Here is a 19,903-nt window from a genome sequence, read left to right on the forward strand (position 1 = left end):
GCAAAACCCCGGAGAATGAGGCTAAATATAGATCAATGATCTATATTTAGCTTCATTTGCGGTGAGGCACCCTCTGCTGGCTGTTCATAGATCGTGGGAACTTACCTAGAAAGCTCCCAGGCTTTCTAGGTAAGTTCCCATGATCTATGAACAGCCGGAGAATGAGGAGAATGAGGCTAAATATAGATCAATGATCTATATTTAGCTTCATTTGCGGTGAGGCGCCCTCTGCTGGCTGTTCATAGATCGTGGGAACTTACCTAGAAAGCTCCCAGGCTTTGATCTATATTTAGCCTCATTCTCCGGGGTTTTGCAGCAAGGAGCAGCATTGCATTAGCAAAGCTCCTGGCTGCAAAATATTTTAACCCCTTCAGAAGGATTTACATCGTTGGACATTACAGATCTGCGGAGGGTAAGTATATTGTTGGTTTATTATGTTTTTTTACTTACAGAACGAGGGTCTTCAGTGACTGGATTGGGCGTAGAATAAAATACTCCAACAACCATTGTTTTTATTTCATTAAAATAATTTTAAATATTGTGTTTGTCTTTTATCTAACCCTTTCATTCAATTGGATTAATAATGGATAGGTGTCATAATTGACGCCTCTCCATTATTAATTAGGCTTAATGTCACCTTACAAAAGCAAGGTGGCATTAACCCTTCATTACCCCATATCCCACCGCTACACGGGAATGGGAAGAGAGTGGCCAAGTGCCAGAATAAGCGCATCTTCCAGATGTGCCTTTTCTGGGGTGGCTGGGGGCAGATGTTTTTAGCCAGGGGGGGGCCAATAACCGTGGACCCTCTCCAGGCTATTAATATCTGCCCTCAGTCACTGGCTTTACTACTCTGGCGGAGAAAATTGTGCGGGAGCCCACGCCAATTTTTTCCGCCATTTAACCCCTTAATTTAATAGCTAGAACGGCCAAATTTTGCATAGACACACTACTGACATTAGTAGTGTGGAATATGCAAAAAAAATGGGGAGAAGACATGGTTTACTGTATGTAAACCAGGTCTCAAATCATGTCGGGTTTTAGGAAGGAGAAAGCAGAAGCCGGCAATTAAATTACCGGCTTTCTGCTATATCGCGTTGGATGAAATATTAATATATCTAATATATAATTGCCTAGAATACTACTTCCTGCAATTTGTGCCAACTTCAGTGGCTTTGTCCAGGGCTAATGTCCGGAGCTAATGTCCGGAGCTAATGTCCGGAGCTAATGTCCGGAGATTAATTGCCTAGAATACTACTTCCTGCAATTTCTGCCAACTTCCGTGGCTTTGTCCGGAGCTAATGTCCGGAGCTAATGTCCGGAGCTAATGTGCGGAGATAATGTCCGGAGCTAATGTCCGGAGCTAATGTCCGGAGCTAATGTCCGGAGATAAGTGACGTCAACAGTGTCCAGTGTCTGATTGGTTGCCGCCTGCTGCGAGCGACCAATCAGAAACGTGCCGTACTGTGACACACTCCGCCCGCCATTTTGGTGTGATTTTTGAATTTTTACCTCACAGCAAGTTTCTACTGCGTGGAGGCGGGCCCAGTGACGTTGCTCTTCAAGCTCCTGCCGAATTTCGTCAAAAAAATGATACCATTTACCAAAACTATATATATTTAGTTGTGAAGTGGTTCAGTGACATTTTCACACCAATTTTGAACTTTTGTTTGGTGTTTTCTCCATATACTGCCTATTATTTTTGTTCTTTCTTACTATTATTTATTAATTGTATTATTCTTACATTTGAATAAATAAAGTATATATGGATTCTAGACTCCCGATTCTTTAGAATCGGGCTGCCATCTAGTATACATATATGTGTCTACTGACATATATATATATATATATATAGACAGTATATATGTTTGTTTGTTTTTGACACATGGATCCCTTGTATTGGCGTATGTTGGTTTTGCAAGCCTGCGATAAAAACACGCAGTACGGATGCCATACGGATGTCACACGGATCATTTGATGCGAGAAAATCGCATCCTCGCACTGCACTCGGATCACTGTTTTGTAAAAATTTTTGCGATTCTCCTCCGTTAAAAACGGACCGTTTTTTTATACGTTGTGTGTGTCCCCGGCCAAAAGGAAATAATCATTCAAGCCTAGCTTAGGTAACTGTATTAACCCCTTCATGACCGTGGGATTTTTCATTTTTCCGTGTTTGTTTTTCACTCCCCTCCTTCCCAGAGCCATAACTTTTTTATTTTTCTGTCAATTTGGCCATGTGAGGGCTTATTTTTTGCGGGATGAGTTGTACTTCTGAATGACATCATTGGCTTTACCATGTCGTGTACTAGAAAACGGGTGCGGTGAAATTGCAAAAAAAATTGCAATCCCACACTTGTTTTTTGCTTGGCTTTTTTGCTAGGTTCACTAACTGCTAAAACTGACCTGACATTATGACTCTCCAGGTCATTACGAGTTCATAGACACCTAACATGTCTAGGTTATTTTTTACCTAAGTGGTGAAAAAAAATTCCAAACTTTGCTAAAAAAAAAAAAATTGCGCCATTTTCCGATACTCGTAGCGTCTCCATTTTTCATGATCTGGGGTCGGTTGTGGGCTTATTTTTTGCATGCCGAGCTGGCGTTTTTAATGATTCCAATTCGGTGCAGATACGTGCTTTTGATTGCCCGTTATTGCATTTTAATGCAATGTCGCGGCGACCAAAAAAACTTAATTCTGGCGTTTTGATTTTTTTTCTCGTTACGCCATTTAGCGATCAGGTTAATGCTTTCTTTTATTGATAGATCGGGCGATTCTGAACGTGGCGATACCAAATATGTGTAGATTTGATTTTTTTTTATTGATTTATTTTGATTGGGGCGAAAGGGGGGTGATTTAAACTTATATTTTTTATTTTTTCACATTTTTTTTAACATTTTTTTTAACTTTTGCCATGCTTCAATAGCCTCCATGGGAGGCTAGAAGCAGGCACAGCACGATCGCCTCTGCTACATAGCAGCGATCTGCTGTTCGCTGCTATGTAGTAGAAAATCAGGTGTACTGTGAGCGCCGACCACAGGGTGGCGCTCACAGCTACCAGCGATCAGTAACCATAGAGGTCTCAAGGACCTCTATGGTTACAATGGAGAAGCATCGCCGACCCCGATCATGTGACGGGGGTCGGCGATGACGTCATTTCCGGCCGCCCGGCCGGATGCGGGAGATAAATGCCGCTGTCTGCGTTTGACAGCGGCATTTAACTAGTTAATAGTGGTGGGTGAATCGCGATTTCACCCGCCGCTATTGCGGGCACATGTCAGCTGTTCAAAACAGCTGACATTTCCCGGCTTTGATTCGGGCTCACCGCGGAGCCCTGCATCAAAGCAGGGGAGCTGACATCGGACGTACTATACCGTCCGATGTCAGTAAAGGGGTTAAATTATTCTGCAGATAAATGAATGGGCAGCGCTGGCTCCAGGTTTTCATGGGCCCTGGGCGAAAGAGTTCCGGTGGGCCCCTTAACACATACCACAATTCATAATGCACAGATAAGGCAGAGAAATATAAGTATAGTACAATGCCAAAGATTTCACTTCTCACTTTACATGAGTGATATCTATTGTACATTTTACATTAGCTCAGAAAACGGACAGTATAGTCCTCTATACAGAATAATGAGCCCCATATATTGCTACAAACAGAATAATGAGCCCCATATATTGCCCAATACAGTATAATGGCCCCATATAGTGCTCCATACAGTATAATTGGCAGCACATAGTCCTCTATACAGAATAATGAGCCACATACATTGCACCTAACAGAATAATGAGCACCATATTATGGTCCAAACAGAATAATGAGCCCCATATATTGCTCCATGCAGAATTAACCCCATATAATACTCCATACAGTATAGTGAGCCACATATAATTCTCCATACAGTATATGATGGGCCCCATACTGTATACTGAGTCCCATATATTGCTCCATACAGAATGGGCCCCATATGATGCTCCATACAGAATGGGCCCCATACAGTCATGGCCAAAAGTATTGACACCCCTGCAATTCTGTCAGATAATACTCATTTTCTTCCTGAAAATGATTGCAAACACAAATTATGTGGTATTATTATCTTCATTTAATTTGCCTTAAATGAAAAAACACAAAAAGTATTGTCCTAAAGCCAAATTGGATATAATTCCGCACCAAACATAAAAAAGGGGGTGGACAAAAGTATTGGCACTGTTCAAAAAATCATGTGATGCTTCTCTAATTTGTGTAACTAACAGCACCTGTAACTTACCTGTGGCACCTAATAGGTGTTGGCAATAACTAAATCACACTTGCAGCCAGTTGACATGGATTAAAGTTGACTCAATGTCTGTCCTGTGTCCTTGTGTGTACCACATTGAGCATGGAGAAAAGAAAGAAGACCAAAGAACTGTCTGAGGACTTGAGAAACCAAATTGTCAGGAAGCATGAGCAATCTCAAGGCTACAAGTTCATCTCCAAAGACCTGAATGTTCCTGTGTCTACCGTGCGCAGTGTCATCAAGAAGTTTAAAGCCCATGGCACTGTGGCTAACCTCCCTAGATGTGGACGGAAAAGAAAAATTGACAAGAGATTTCAACGCAAGATTGTGCGGATGTTGGATAAAGAACTTCGACTAGCATTCAAACAAGTTCAAGCTGCCCTGCAGTCCAAGGGTACAACAGTGTCAACCCGTACTATCCATCGGCGTCTGAATGAAAAGGGACTGTATGGTAGGAGACCCAGGAAGACCCCACTTCTTACCCCGAGACATAAAAAAGCCAGGCTGGAGTTTGCCAAAACTTACCTGAAAAAGCCTAAAACATTTTGGAAGAATGTTCTCTGGTCAGATGAGACAAAAGTAGAGCTTTTTGGGCAAAGGCATCAACATAGAGTTTACAGGAGAAAAAAAGAGGCATTCAAAGAAAAGATCACGGTCCCTACAGTCAAACATGGCAGAGGTTCCCTGATGTTTTGGGGTTGCTTTGCTGCCTCTGGCACTGGACTGCTTGACCGTGTGCATGGCTTTATGAAGTCTTAAGACTACCAGCAAATTTTGCAGCATAATGTAGGGCCCAGTGTGAGAAAGCTGGGTCTCCCTCAGAGGTCATGGGTCTTCCAGCAGGACAATGACCCAAAACACACTTCAAAAAGCACTAGAAAATGGTTTGAGAGAAAGCACTGGAGACTTCTAAGGTGGCCAGTGATGAGTCCAGATCTGAATCCCATAAAACACCTGTGGAGAGATCTAAAAATGGCAGTTTGGAGAAGGCACCCTTCAAATATCAGGGACCTGGAGCAGTTTGCCAAAGAAGAATGGTCTAAAATTCCAGCAGAGCTTTGTAAGAAACTCATTGATGGTTACCGGAAGCCGTTGGTCGCAGTTATTTTGGCTAAAGGTTGTGCAACCAAGTATTAGGCTGAGGGTGCCAATACTTTTGTCTGGCCCATTTTTGGAGTTTTGTGTGAAATGATCAATGTTTTGCTTTTTGCTTCATTCTCTTTTGTGTTTTTTCATTTAAGACAAATTAAATGAAGATATTAATACCAAATAATTTGTGTTTGCAATCATTTTCAGGAAGAAAATGAGTATTATCTGACAGAATTGCAGGGGTGTCAATACTTTTGGCCATGACTGTATATTGCTCCTTACAGAATGGATCCCATATAATGCTCCTTACAGTATGTGATTGGCCCCATATAATGCTCCAAAAATAATTGGCCCCATAAGATGCTCCATGTATAATGGGCCCCATATAATGCTCCATATATAATTGACCATAAAAAATGCTCCACATATAATTAGTCCCATAAGATGCTTCATATATTATTGGCTCCATATACTGCTCCATACGTAATTGGCCCCATATACTGCTCCATATGTAATTGGCCCCATATACTGCTCCATATTGAATTGGCCCCATAAGATGCTCCATATAGAATTGGCCCCATAAGAAGCTCCATTTAGAATTGGCCCCATTAACCCCTTCATGACCTTGGGATTTTTCGTTTTTCCGTGTTCGTTTTTCACTCCCCTCCTTCCCAGAGCCATAACTTTTTTATTTTTCCGTCAATTTGGCCATGTGAGGGCTTATTTTTTGCGGGACGAGTTGTACTTTTGAACGACATCATTGGTTTTAGCATGTCGTGTACTACAAAACGGGAAAAAAATTCCAAGTGCGGTGAAATTGCAAAAAAAGTGCAATCCCACACTTGTTTTTTGTTTGGCTTTTTTGCTAGGTTCACTAAATGCTAAAACTGACCTGCCATTATGATTCTCCAGGTCAGTACGAGTTCATAGACACCTAACATGACTAGGTTATTTTTTATCTAAGTGGTGAAAAAAAATTGCGCCATTTTCCGATACTCGTAGCGTCTCCATTTTTCATGATCTGGGGTCGGTTGAGGGCTTATTTTTTGCATGCCGAGCTGGCGTTTTTAATGATTCCAATTCGGTGCAGATACGCGCTTTTGATTGCCCGTTATTGCATTTTAATGCAATGTCGCGGCGACCAAAAAAACTTAATTCTGGCGTTTTGATTTTTAATGCTTTCTTTTATTGATAGATCGGGCGATTCTGAACGTGGCGATACCAAATATGTGTAGATTTGATTTTTTTTTATTGATTTATTTTGATTGGGGCGAAAGGGGGGTGATTTAAACTTATATTTTTTATTTTTTCACATTTTTTTTTACATTTTTTTTAACTGTTGCCATGCTTCAATAGCCTCCATGGGAGGCTAGAAGCAGGCACAGCATGATCGCCTCTGCTACATAGCAGCGATCTGCTGTTCGCTGCTATGTAGTAGAAAATCAGGTGTGCTGTGAACGCCGACCACAGGGTGGCGCTCACAGCTACCGGCGATCAGTAACCATAGAGGTCTCAAGGACCTCTATGGTTACAATGGAGAAGCATCGCCGACCCCCGATCATGTGACGGGGGTCGGCGATGACGTCATTTCCGGCCGCCCGGCCGGATGCGGGAGATAAATGCCGCTGTCTGCGTTTGACAGCGGCATTTAACTAGTTAATAGTGGTGGGTGAATCGCGATTTCACCCGCCGCTATTGCGGGCACATGTCAGCTGTTCAAAACAGCTGACATGTCCCGGCTTTGATGCGGGCTCACCGCGGAGCCCTGCATCAAAGCAGGGGAGCTGACATCGGACGTACTATACCGTCCGATGTCAGTAAGGGGTTAAATTATTCTGCAGATAAATGAATGGGCAGCGCCGGCTCCAGGTTTTCATGGGCCCTGGGCGAAAGAGTTCCGGTGGGCCCCTTAACACATACCACAATTCATAATGCACAGATAAGGCAGAGAAATATAAGTATAGTACAATGCCAAAGATTTCACTTCTCACTTTACATGAGTGATATCTATTGTACATTCTACATTAGCTCAGAAAACGGACAGTATAGTCCTCTATACAGAATAATGAGCCCCATATATTGCTACAAACAGAATAATGAGCCCCATATATTGCCCAATACAGTATAATGGCCCCATATAGTGCTCCATACAGTATAATTGGCAGCACATAGTCCTCTATACAGAATAATGAGCCACATACATTGCACCTAACAGAATAATGAGCACCATATTATGCTCTCCAAACAGAATAATGAGCCCCATATATTGCTCCATGCAGAATTGACCCCATATAATACTCCATACTGTATAGTGAGCCACATATAATTCTCCATACAGTATATGATGGGCCCCATACTGTATACTGAGTCCCATATATTGCTCCATACAGAATGGGCCCCATATGATGCTCCATACAGAATGGGCCCCATACAGTCATGGCCAAAAGTATTGACACCCCTGCAATTCTGTCAGATAATACTCATTTTCTTCCTGAAAATCATTGCAAACACAAATTATGTGGTATTATTATCTTCATTTAATTTGTCTTAAATGAAAAAACACAAAAAGTATTGTCCTAAAGCCAAATTGGATATAATTCCGCACCAAACATAAAAAAGGGGGTGGACAAAAGTATTGGCACTGTTCAAAAAATCATGTGATGCTTCTCTAATTTGTGTAACTAACAGCACCTGTAACTTACCTGTGGCACCTAATAGGTGTTGGCAATAACTAAATCACACTTGCAGCCAGTTGACATGGATTAAAGTTGACTCAACGTCTGTCCTGTGTCCTTGTGTGTACCACATTGAGCATGGAGAAAAGAAAGAAGACCAAAGAACTGTCTGAGGACTTGAGAAACCAAATTGTCAGGAAGCATGAGCAATCTCAAGGCTACAAGTTCATCTCCAAAGACCTGAATTTTCCTGTGTCTACCGTGCGCAGTGTCATCAAGAAGTTTAAAGCCCATGGCACTGTGGCTAACCTAGATGTGGACGGAAAAGAAAAATTGACAAGAGATTTCAACGCAAGATTGTGCGGATGTTGGATAAAGAACCTCGACTAGCATCCAAACAAGTTCAAGCTGCCCTGCAGTCCAAGGGTACAACAGTGTCAACCCGTACTATCCATCGGCGTCTGAATGAAAAGGGACTGTATGGTAGGAGACCCAGGAAGACCCCACTTCTTACCCCGAGACATAAAAAAGCCAGGCTGGAGTTTGCCAAAACTTACCTGAAAAAGCCTAAAACATTTTGGAAGAATGTTCTCTGGTCAGATGAGACAAAAGTAGAGCTTTTTGGGCAAAGGCATCAACATAGAGTTTACAGGAGAAAAAAAGAGGCATTCAAAGAAAAGATCACGGTCCCTACAGTCAAACATGGCAGAGGTTCCCTGATGTTTTGGGGTTGCTTTGCTGCCTCTGGCACTGGACTGCTTGACCGTGTGCATGGCTTTATGAAGTCTTAAGACTACCAGCAAATTTTGCAGCATAATGTAGGGCCCAGTGTGAGAAAGCTGGGTCTCCCTCAGAGGTCATGGGTCTTCCAGCAGGACAATGACCCAAAACACACTTCAAAAAGCACTAGAAAATGGTTTGAGAGAAAGCACTGGAGACTTCTAAGGTGGCCAGTGATGAGTCCAGACCTGAATCCCATAAAACACCTGTGGAGAGATCTAAAAATGGCAGTTTGGAGAAGGCACCCTTCAAATATCAGGGACCTGGAGCAGTTTGCCAAAGAAGAATGGTCTAAAATTCCAGCAGAGCTTTGTAAGAAACTCATTGATGGTTACCGGAAGCCGTTGGTCGCAGTTATTTTGGCTAAAGGTTGTGCAACCAAGTATTAGGCTGAGGGTGCCAATACTTTTGTCTGGCCCATTTTTGGAGTTTTGTGTGAAATGATCAATGTTTTGCTTTTTGCTTCATTCTCTTTTGTGTTTTTTCATTTAAGACAAATTAAATGAAGATATTAATACCAAATAATTTGTGTTTGCAATCATTTTCAGGAAGAAAATGAGTATTATCTGACAGAATTGCAGGGGTGTCAATACTTTTGGCCATGACTGTATATTGCTCCTTACAGAATGGATCCCATATAATGCTCCTTACAGTATGTGATTGGCCCCATATAATGCTCCAAAAATAATTGGCCCCATAAGATGCTCCATGTATAATGGGCCCCATATAATGCTCCATATATAATTGACCATAAAAAATGCTCCACATATAATTAGTCCCATAAGATGCTTCATATATTATTGGCTCCATATACTGCTCCATACGTAATTGGCCCCATATACTGCTCCATATGTAATTGGCCCCATATACTGCTCCATATTGAATTGGCCCCATAAGATGCTCCATATAGAATTGGCCCCATAAGAAGCTCCATTTAGAATTGGCCCCATTAACCCCTTCATGACCTTGGGATTTTTCGTTTTTCCGTGTTCGTTTTTCACTCCCCTCCTTCCCAGAGCCATAACTTTTTTATTTTTCCGTCAATTTGGCCATGTGAGGGCTTATTTTTTGCGGGACGAGTTGTACTTTTGAACGACATCATTGGTTTTAGCATGTCGTGTACTAGAAAACGGGAAAAAAATTCCAAGTGCGGTGAAATTGCAAAAAAAGTGCAATCCCACACTTGTTTTTTGTTTGGCTTTTTTGCTAGGTTCACTAAATGCTAAAACTGACCTGCCATTATGATTCTCCAGGTCAGTACGAGTTCATAGACACCTAACATGACTAGGTTATTTTTTATCTAAGTGGTGAAAAAAAATTCCAAACTTTGCTAAAAAAAAAAAAAAAAAAATTGCGCCATTTTCCGATACTAGTAGCGTCTCAATTTTTCGTGATCTGGGGTCGGTTGAGAGCTTATTTTTTGCGTGCCGAGCTGGCGTTTTTAATGATAGCATTTTGGTGCAGATACGTTCTTTTGATCGCCCGTTATTGCATTTTAATGCAATGTCGCGGCGACCTAAAAAACGTAATTCTGGCGTTTCGAATTTTTTTCTCGCTACGCCGTTTAGCGATCAGGTTAATGCTTTTTTTTAATTGATAGATCGGGAGATTCTGAGCGCGGCGATACCAAATATGTGTAGATTTGATTTTTTTTTATTGATTTATTTTGATTGGGGCGAAAGGGGGGTGATTTAAACTTTTATATATTTTTTATTTTTTTCACATTTTTTTTTACTTTTTTTTTTTACTTTTGCCATGCTTCAATAGCCTCCATGGGAGGCTAGAAGCAGGCACAGCACGATCGGCTCTGCTACATAGCAGCGATCTGCTGATCGCTGCTATGTAGCAGAAATGGAGGTGTGCTGTGAGCGCCGACCACAGGGTGGCGCTCACAGCCACCGGTCATCAGTAACCATAGAGGTCTCCAGGACCTCTATGGTTACCATCCTGACGCATCGCCGACCCCCGATCATGTGACGGTGGTCGGCGATGACGTCATTTCCGGCCGCCCAGCCGGAAGCGGTAGTTAAATGCCGCTATCTGCGTTTGACAGCGGCATTTAACTAGTTAATAGGTGCGGGCAGATCGCGATTCTGCCCGCGCCTATTACGGGCACATGTCAGCTGTTCAAAACAGCTGACATTTCCCGGCTTTGATTCGGGCTCACCGCGGAGCCCTGCATCAAAGCAGGGGATCTGACCCCGGACGTACTATCCCGTCCGAGGTCAGATAGGGGTTAAGAAGCTCCATATAGAATGGGCCCCATAAGAAACTCCATATAGAATTGGCCCCATAAGAAGCTCCATATAGAATTGGCCCCATATGAAGCTCCATATAGAATTGGCCCCATAAGAGGCTCCATATAGAATTGGCCCCATAAGAAGCTCCATATAGAATTGGCTCCATATGAAGCTCCATATACAGTAGAATTGACCCCATTAAAAAGCTTCATATTAAGTTGGCCCCATAAGATGTTCCCTATAGAACTGGCCCCATAAGATGCTCCATACAGAATTGTTCCCATAAGATGCTCCATATTAAATTGGCCCCATAAGATGCTCCCTATAAAATTGGCCCCATAAGATGCTCCCTATAGAATTGGCCCCATTAGATGTTCCCTATATTATTGGCCCCATAAGATACTCCATATAGAATTAGCCCCATATAATTCTCCATATATGGGCCCCTTCTGATGGTCTCCATATATTGCTCCAAATATAAAAAAAAATAAAAAAATGAAATGCTCACCTCTTGTTGCTCGTCGCTGCTCTGCTCTAGACTCATCAGTATTGTGTCTTCCTGCTCTCTGTGACGTGACTGCTCAGGCACACACTGGTGACATCATCGCGCCCTCTGACCTGAGCGTCACAGTCAGAGGATGGAAGACGCTACAGCGCTGGAACCGGGAGAGGTAAGTATCACAAGTGACGGGGCCTGAAGCAGGTGGTGTCGGTGTCGGCAGGGTCCACTCACGGGGGCCTACACCAAGCTCCCATAGCACGCCAGTGTCCCCGACAGCGAGTGGGCCCCCTGCCTGCTCAGGGCCCCGGCACTTGCCAGGGTGCGTCGGGTGCTGACACCGGCCCTGGGAATGGGTACAATGACTTCTTCACTTTTACCTGGGTTATGAAAGGCACAAACAGAACAGGTAATAACATAGAAGCAGCGAGATTAGCCCTTGTGTTACTCAAAGTTGATTTGCCATACTTACCAAGGCTTCTTTAATGCAATGAGTCAGACCATGCGTCAAATTGTTCATCAGAGGGAAGAATTATGTGGGAAGACAACACATCTCTCCCAATCCACAAAACACGTGTAACAGGCAAGGCAGGAATGGTCGAGAGACGCATCTGCACCACTCTACAGGAAAATGGAGATCCTGTCTTAGTGTGTATGCTGTTACCTTTGATAAACTTCTGTTAGAAGTATTACTTCTGTTAGATGTTACATTAGACCAGCAAACCATTATGGGAATCTCCATCTTCCCTTAGGGTGAGGACCTCATCAGTTGAGGTGCATCACTATGATTCTTCACTACTATTCCAAAAGTCCATTTGATGTGTGCCATACGCTCCTTGGTGTGCCACCGTGTCTTCAATTCCATATAGGAGAACATGTGTCCCAGCCTGGTCTTTTTCTCCTCTCTGACCATCAGATCTGGCTACACTTCACCTTCTAAGGCTAGTTTCACATTTGTTAGAATCCGCAGCAATTAATCCGCAACCACAAATGAAGGAAAACCCGCATGGAAACGCGTACAAACCCAGTGTTTTTTAGACGCATACGGTAACAGATGCGGTTTAAAAAATGCGGCATTTTCATGCTTTTGCATGCGTTTTGCATGCGTTTGCATTTTTTGCGCGCATGGTGGAAAATTTTACAGGAGAAAAATCTAGATAACCGTGGAACTACAGAGGGCGTGTATTATGGGATATCTATATATAGACCCTGGGACTGCTGAAATCTTAACAGTGTGCTACTGTATCCTGTGTCATGATGGATCTTCGCATGGAGAACTTTTATTTCAACCTGGATTTAAGCATCAAGCTGTTTCTTGCCTGTTCGTTTGCTTGGGAGCAACAAAGAAATCGAGAAAGACAGAGAAGGACACGGCATCGACGTTTTTGGCAACACCCCATTATCGAACTCCGGCAGAGCCGTGGAGCCTATCACACGCTCTATGGCGAGCTTAATGCCAACCCGGACAAATTCCCGGAATATACCCGGATGTCGCAAGACTCTTTTCGGGATTTGCTTGGTCGTGTCCAAGGAGCCATTCAGAGACAAGACAACCAGCTCTGTAGAGCGATTCTTGCAGATGAACGTCTGCTGGATACATTATGGTACGTAATAATTCTAAACAAATGCCAGTCATAATTATTGTTTGTCTGACATGTATTCTTTGTATTTTCATTTATGTCATTAGCACAACAACCCCATAAATAGAATTGATTATAATTTATTTTTTATTTATTTTATTACAGATTTCTGACAACCGGAGAGAGCTTATCATCCCTCCACTTCCAGGACCGGCTTGGAATTTGCACCCTGTCTGCACCCTGTTGCGGACACCTGCCCGGCTTTGTGGAGCATTCTGTGGGATGAATTTATACCCATACCCACCGAGGACATGTGGATGGGAATTGCAATGAAATTCTGGAGTGTGTGATTTCCCCAACTGTTTGGGTGCGGTGGATGGAAAGCACATGCGCATTATCAAACCCGCCAGAACTGGATCGGAGTAATTCAACTACAAAAAATATTTTTCTGTTGAGCTCATGGCAATAGCAGATGCGGACTGTCGCTTCATCGCCGTGGACATTGGAGCTTTTGGCCGTGGCAACGATTCCCAGACTTTCAAGAACTCGGATATGGGCCGACGTGTGTATGGCAAAAATTTTAATTTTCCACGGCCAGGACCTCTCCCCAACACTCAAGGCCCACTAATGCCATTTGTTATGGTTGGAGATGAGGCCTTTCAGATGTGTGAAAACCTACTGAAGCCATACTCCAGTCGGGACTTGAACCACACTAAAAGGATCTTTAGCTACAGACTGACCAGGGCCCGAAGAACAGTAGAGTGTACCTTTGGGATAAGTCTCAAAATGGCGCATTCTTGCAACAGCCATTAATCTAAAAATGGAGACAGTCGATGAGGTGGTCAAAACCTGTGTGGTTCTCCACAATTACATTATGGCTAAGGAGTGACCCAACATTGAACTGGATGAACCAGTTGCAAACCCATTGCCAGATTACCAGCAATACCCTCTGCGGTCAACTGTTGAAGTTGGCCACATGCGGGACCAATTTGCTGCCTTTTTTGATTCTGATATTGGACGTGTGGCATGGCAAGACAATATTGTGTAAAATGTCCTGTTGGGTTTGGGTCTGTACCAGTTATGTTTTAAATGTTACTAATATTTGTTGTTAATAAACTGTTTTGTTATCTTGACCGTGTCTCTGTATTTCCTCTACAAACCACTTAGGTTGTTAGTGGTAAGGTTGTTGACGTCATTGCATCCTGATTCTGTTCTGCAGTACCTATTGGACGCAGACTGAAGAGACGATGGCTGTTTACAAAACAGATCTATACTCATCAAGTCGGGTGTCAGAAATAATGAATTCATGAAGCACAAATAACAGCCTCATGAATTCACTATTTCTGACACATGTCCAGGTGAGTATAGATATGCCTTGTATGACCTCCATCGTCCCTTCACTTTGTGTGAAATAGATTATGTACACAGAAGAGAAAATGGACGTTAAACAAGGCAGTTCTCTACTCACCAGGTCAGGTGTCATAACTAATGAGTTTTTGGAAACATGACCTGTTGAGTATAGTTCTGCTTTGTATTATTGCCATTTTATCTTCAGTCTGCAACACAAAGTCACAGAGTAAGCAGAAGGAAGAGATTATGGAGAAAATACAAGTATTATTTTTTTGGGGCCACCTCATATCTCTGTACCAAACACACACAAAGCTGCAGTGTTGTACTTACTAACTACTGGAGCTATGAGGTGCAAAAAAATAAAGTGTGCGGCGCAGTATTTTATTCGGCGCACGGTGTGTGTTGCCGGCGGCGAAATACACAATTAACCAAACATTATTGGGGGCATAAAACATTATTATTTATTTTTACACAAAAAAATGAACTGCGCCTTCTTGGGCTAGAGTGCCAGAAATGGGGGTATGTAGCTGTGAAGCTTGACTAACTGTGGACGACACAGGGGTGGCAGGAGAAGGGGCAATTAAATTACTGGGGTCTGGCAGTTCGGGGATGGGGCTTGATGCATGATAGGGCAAAGACACACTGGAAGGGTAAAACAAACCAGACATTACAGACACTTTGGGAGGTGAGGGGGGAGGGATAGTGATAGTCCTCTGTTTCTTCTTTCCTTTCCCTTTTTGGGATCGGTGCTGCGGTACGGGGAGCCTCGTTGGGCTCATTTCTAGCGGCCTGGCTGTGGTGGCCGACCTGTCAGGGCCCGTGTGCCTCTGTATGGTTGTAGTGGTGGGGAAGGCCATGCCAGGGTCCGTGTGCTACTGCTGCTGCATGGTTGTGGTGGTGAGGAAGGCCATGCCAGGGTCTGGCTGCGGCTGCTGCTGCATGGTGGTGGTGGGGAAGGCCATGCCAGGGTCTGGTTGCTGCTGTTGCTGCTGCTGTATGGTGGTGGCAGTGGAGGAGGTCCAAGCAGGAGCAGCAGTTTTCATGGTGGTGGCAGTGGGCTGTCCAACATCACTCGGCATGGTGGTGGTGCTGTAGTGGTGTCTGGCAGTACTTGGAATGGAGGTGGCCATGTAGTGGTATGCAGCAGAGCTCGGCATTGAGGTCAAGCGTGACAGTGTTGGCACAGGCGGATATGCCGCCACTGTCTGCTGAAAATACCGACTCTGCTGCATAGCCTGCACGTAAGTAGCATTGCAGGCCTGCATGACACTAAGCTGGAGTTCAGGAGCAAGGTGTTCCAACATGCCCTGTTCAATTTGATTAAAAAAATAATGTGCTGGCCTCTGGAGGTCGGCTTTCACTTGGTGAAGGCTTTTGGTGACCTCCTGGATACATGTATTCATATGGCTAATGGCAGTATCCAGTCGGTCACCCATCGCCTTGAGTCCATCATGAAAGACCGAGCTCAAGTGCAAAAACTCGGGCATGAGTGACCTGTCCGAGGCCCTCTGCCATTGCCGGGAAGAGCCCCCAAAAAAGAGGCACAGGCAGAGGACTGGGACAGGGGAACACCTGATGGACCAGCTTCCTGGTCTCCAGTCTGTGTGGCAGGCTCACTTGCTGCAGCGCTGCTGAAGGCTGGGACGGGTCTGTGGCTGTTTGATGAAGGACCGCTCCAGAACCAGGGTCAAGAGTGCTGCTCCATGTGCTGTGAAAAAAGAAGAAAATAAACTCATTACTACCAAACATTTACAAAAGTTAAGCGCTAACTCCTGTGGAATAGAAACATACAGATTAAGGCAATACAACACAACCTAATACACCCCAAAAATACTTACGTTCTCTGGGCAAGAACCAGTCTCAAAAATGCCAGAATGTGGTAGTATTTATATTTTCGGATCCTTGCTCCAGAACCACTAGGAACCCGGCTCTCTTGACGAAGGTCCTTGTTGAAGCAATCCTTCATCGAACGCCAATGTGTTTTGACTTTGAGCTCTGTTGAAAAAACAAAAAAGAATGGTTAGACAATGGACTTTTCTCAGCAGTTTCTCTCATCACACACAGTTGTGTGATCACGTCCAAGGTCACTGCTACATCACACTGCATTGCAATACTTACAAAATGCATTTCGGACCCAAGTCGGGGCATTGTCCCAGCCATCCCACATCGCTTTGGCCACCTCATTCCATAGCCGCTGGATCATCACGTTGTCTGAGTGCTGCGGAACCCGGGTGTCCCACAACCGGACTCGCTCATGGACCAGGGAAATAAGGAGGTCATTTTCAAAGAGGTCCTCATCCCGTTCTGGAACCTAAAAAATAAAGAAAGACATTAATTTTGGCTACATTAACATAAGGAAAAGAAAGAAAGCAGAGACAGAAAACTGGCATGAATATTGCAAGTCAAGAAACAAAAGGAGTCAAGAAAAAAAAAAAGGGAAAGAAAGGGGAAAGTAAAGAAATGAACATCCAATAGTAAAGTGAGGATACAATAAACAGTCAGCCACGTATACGTACACGCTGCCGCCTTGCCACCCGACCGTGATCCCGCTGCTCTTGCTCAGCCTCTGCCGCAGTGGAAGAAGTGCTCTAAAAAAAGGGAAAAAAAATTGTCATATGTGTAGATGTGACAGTGAATACTTACCAATCTGAGGAGGTGAGTACTCACTTCACTGACATGTTTCGGCTTGTGCAGGCCCAGGCCGTTGCTCCTCCTCAGAAGAAGATGACATTCTGATGCACGCAGAAAGAAAGAAATGGCAGAAATTAGGACCTATAGAGACAGAAAATAGAAAATAAAGACATTGGCTGGGATATACTCACATTGTTCAGAGTGTAGATTCCTTCCTGTGTCTGGTCTGCTGCGTCTGCTCTTGTTCCCAGTCTGCTGAGTAGTGACCTGCAACTGTCCACTCCCTCACTTTATCAGTTTGTATGTGGGGGGTGGCTAATCAGTGTCTAGACATGTTTTCCTGTGGTGCAACGCATGCATTCACAAACACAAGCAAACGCATGTGCTTGCAAACGCATGCGTTCACATAGACAGCAATGCATTTTTTGCCGCATTCCTTCCGCTAACAACCGCATACGTTTCTAGGCGGCAAATTGACGCCTCTAAAATTACTACATGTAGCATTCACCGCGCCAAACCGCAGATGACGAAACGATGCATTCGTCATCAAATGCGGCAAAACGCAACCGATCGCAGACACATGCGTCTCTAATGTTAAATATAGGAATACACGACGCATGCGGATAATTGCGGAAGAAACGCTCCGTTCACAACCGCAAATGTGAAACCAACCTTATCTAGTAAAGATAGTGTTTTCTGTAAGTGTGAACTTGCCTGAGGTAAGGAATCATTCTGCCATGTAATCCTTCTTTAATTCAGAACGTGCTTTCCGAGGATAGTCTCCCTTCTTTGCACACAACACCCTTTTCAATGCGGGCCTACTATCATTAGGACCCTAGGTCCTTCTCCTTTCAATATTTTTCTGTTCTGAATAACAAAAGGAACTTAGTTCCTGTTGCCAATATAACGCCTCCCACCATAGGCTAGCAACCCTATTGACTGGTTAGCTAAGTGCTGTAGGCCACAAAATACTGTAGATAAACCAACAGTCAAAATATGGAAATGCATTATATCAATAGAAAACCTTCAAGGGAGGGTGACAGCTTCTCCACACCTTTACACATGTTGTAACCATTCTTCTTTTTCTTTGTCTGTGGACTGACACTGTAGTTTACTTCATGGGTCGAATCGCATGGTGCATCCTGCTGCAAACTGCATACTGTATGTAATTCTTAGGCCAATCGCAAGATAAAAACAAAATGAGCATATATCTTCTAGCAAATAAATAAGTAAATATAATAATAATTGATGTAAATAACATAGGGTATAGGGATGAGCGAACCCGAACTGTTTGGACACTGAACATGGACTTTTACAGTGGGGCAAAAAAGTATTTAGTCAGTCAGCAATAGTGCAAGTTCCACCACTTAAAAAGATGAGAGGCGTCTGTAATTTACATCATAGGTAGACCTCAACTATGGGAGACAAACTGAGAAAAAAAAATCCAGAAAATCACATTGTCTGTTTTTTTAACATTTTATTTGCATATTATGGTGGAAAATAAGTATTTGGTCAGAAACAAAATTTCATCTCAATACTTTGTAATATATCCTTTGTTGGCAATGACAGAGGTCAAACGTTTTCTGTAAGTCTTCACAAGGTTGCCACACACTGTTGTTGGTATGTTGGCCCATTCCTCCATGCAGATCTCCTCTAGAGCAGTGATGTTTTTGGCTTTTCGCTTGGCAACACGGACTTTCAACTCCCTCCAAAGGTTTTCTATAGGGTTGAGATCTGGAGACTGGCTAGGCCACTCCAGGACCTTGAAATGCTTCTTACGAAGCCACTCGTTCGTTGCCCTGGCGGTGTGCTTTGGATCATTGTCATGTTGAAAGACCCAGCCACGTTTCATCTTCAATGCCCTTGATGATGGAAGGAGGTTTGCACTCAAAATCTCATGATACATGGCCCCATTCATTCTTTCATGTACCCGGATCAGTCGTCCTGGCCCCTTTGCAGAGAAACAGCCCCAAAGCATGATGTTTCCACCACCATGCTTTACAGTAGGTATGGTGTTTGATGGATGCAACTCAGTATTCTTTTTCCTCCAAACACGACAAGTTGTGTTTCTACCAAACAGTTCCAGTTTGATTTCATCAGACCATAGGACATTCTCCCAAAACTCCTCTGGATCATCCAAATGCTCTCTAGCAAACTTCACACGGGCCCGGACATGTACTGGCTTAAGCAGTGGGACACGTGTGGCACTGCAGGATCTGATTCCATGGTGGCATAGTGTGTTACTTATGGTAGGCCTTGTTACATTGGTCCCAGCTCTCTGCAGTTCATTCACTAGGTCCCCCCGCGTGGTTCTGGGATTTTTGCTCACCGTTCTTGTGATCATTCTGACCCCACGGGGTGGGATTTTGCGTGGAGCCCCAGATCGATGGAGATTATCAGTGGTCTTGTATGTCTTCCATTTTCTAATTATTGCTCCCACTGTTGATTTCTTCACTCCAAGCTGGTTGGCTACTGCAGATTCAGTCTTCCCAGCCTGGTGCAGGGCGACAATTTTGTTTCTGGTGTCCTTTGACAGCTCTTTGGTCTTCACCATAGTGGAGTCTGGAGTCAGACTGTTTGAGGGTGTGCACAGGTGTCTTTTTATACTGATAACAAGTTTAAACAGGAGCCATTACTACAGGTAATGAGTGGAGGAAAAGGAGACTCTTAAAGAAGAAGTTACAGGTCTGTGAGAGCCAGAAATCTGGATTGTTTGTTTCTGACCAAATACTTATTTTCCACCATAATATGCAAATAAAATGTTAAAAAAAACAGACAATGT

This window comes from Ranitomeya imitator, chromosome 4 (assembly GCF_032444005.1).
Source record: "Ranitomeya imitator isolate aRanImi1 chromosome 4, aRanImi1.pri, whole genome shotgun sequence".
Classification (NCBI taxonomy): domain Eukaryota; kingdom Metazoa; phylum Chordata; class Amphibia; order Anura; family Dendrobatidae; genus Ranitomeya; species Ranitomeya imitator.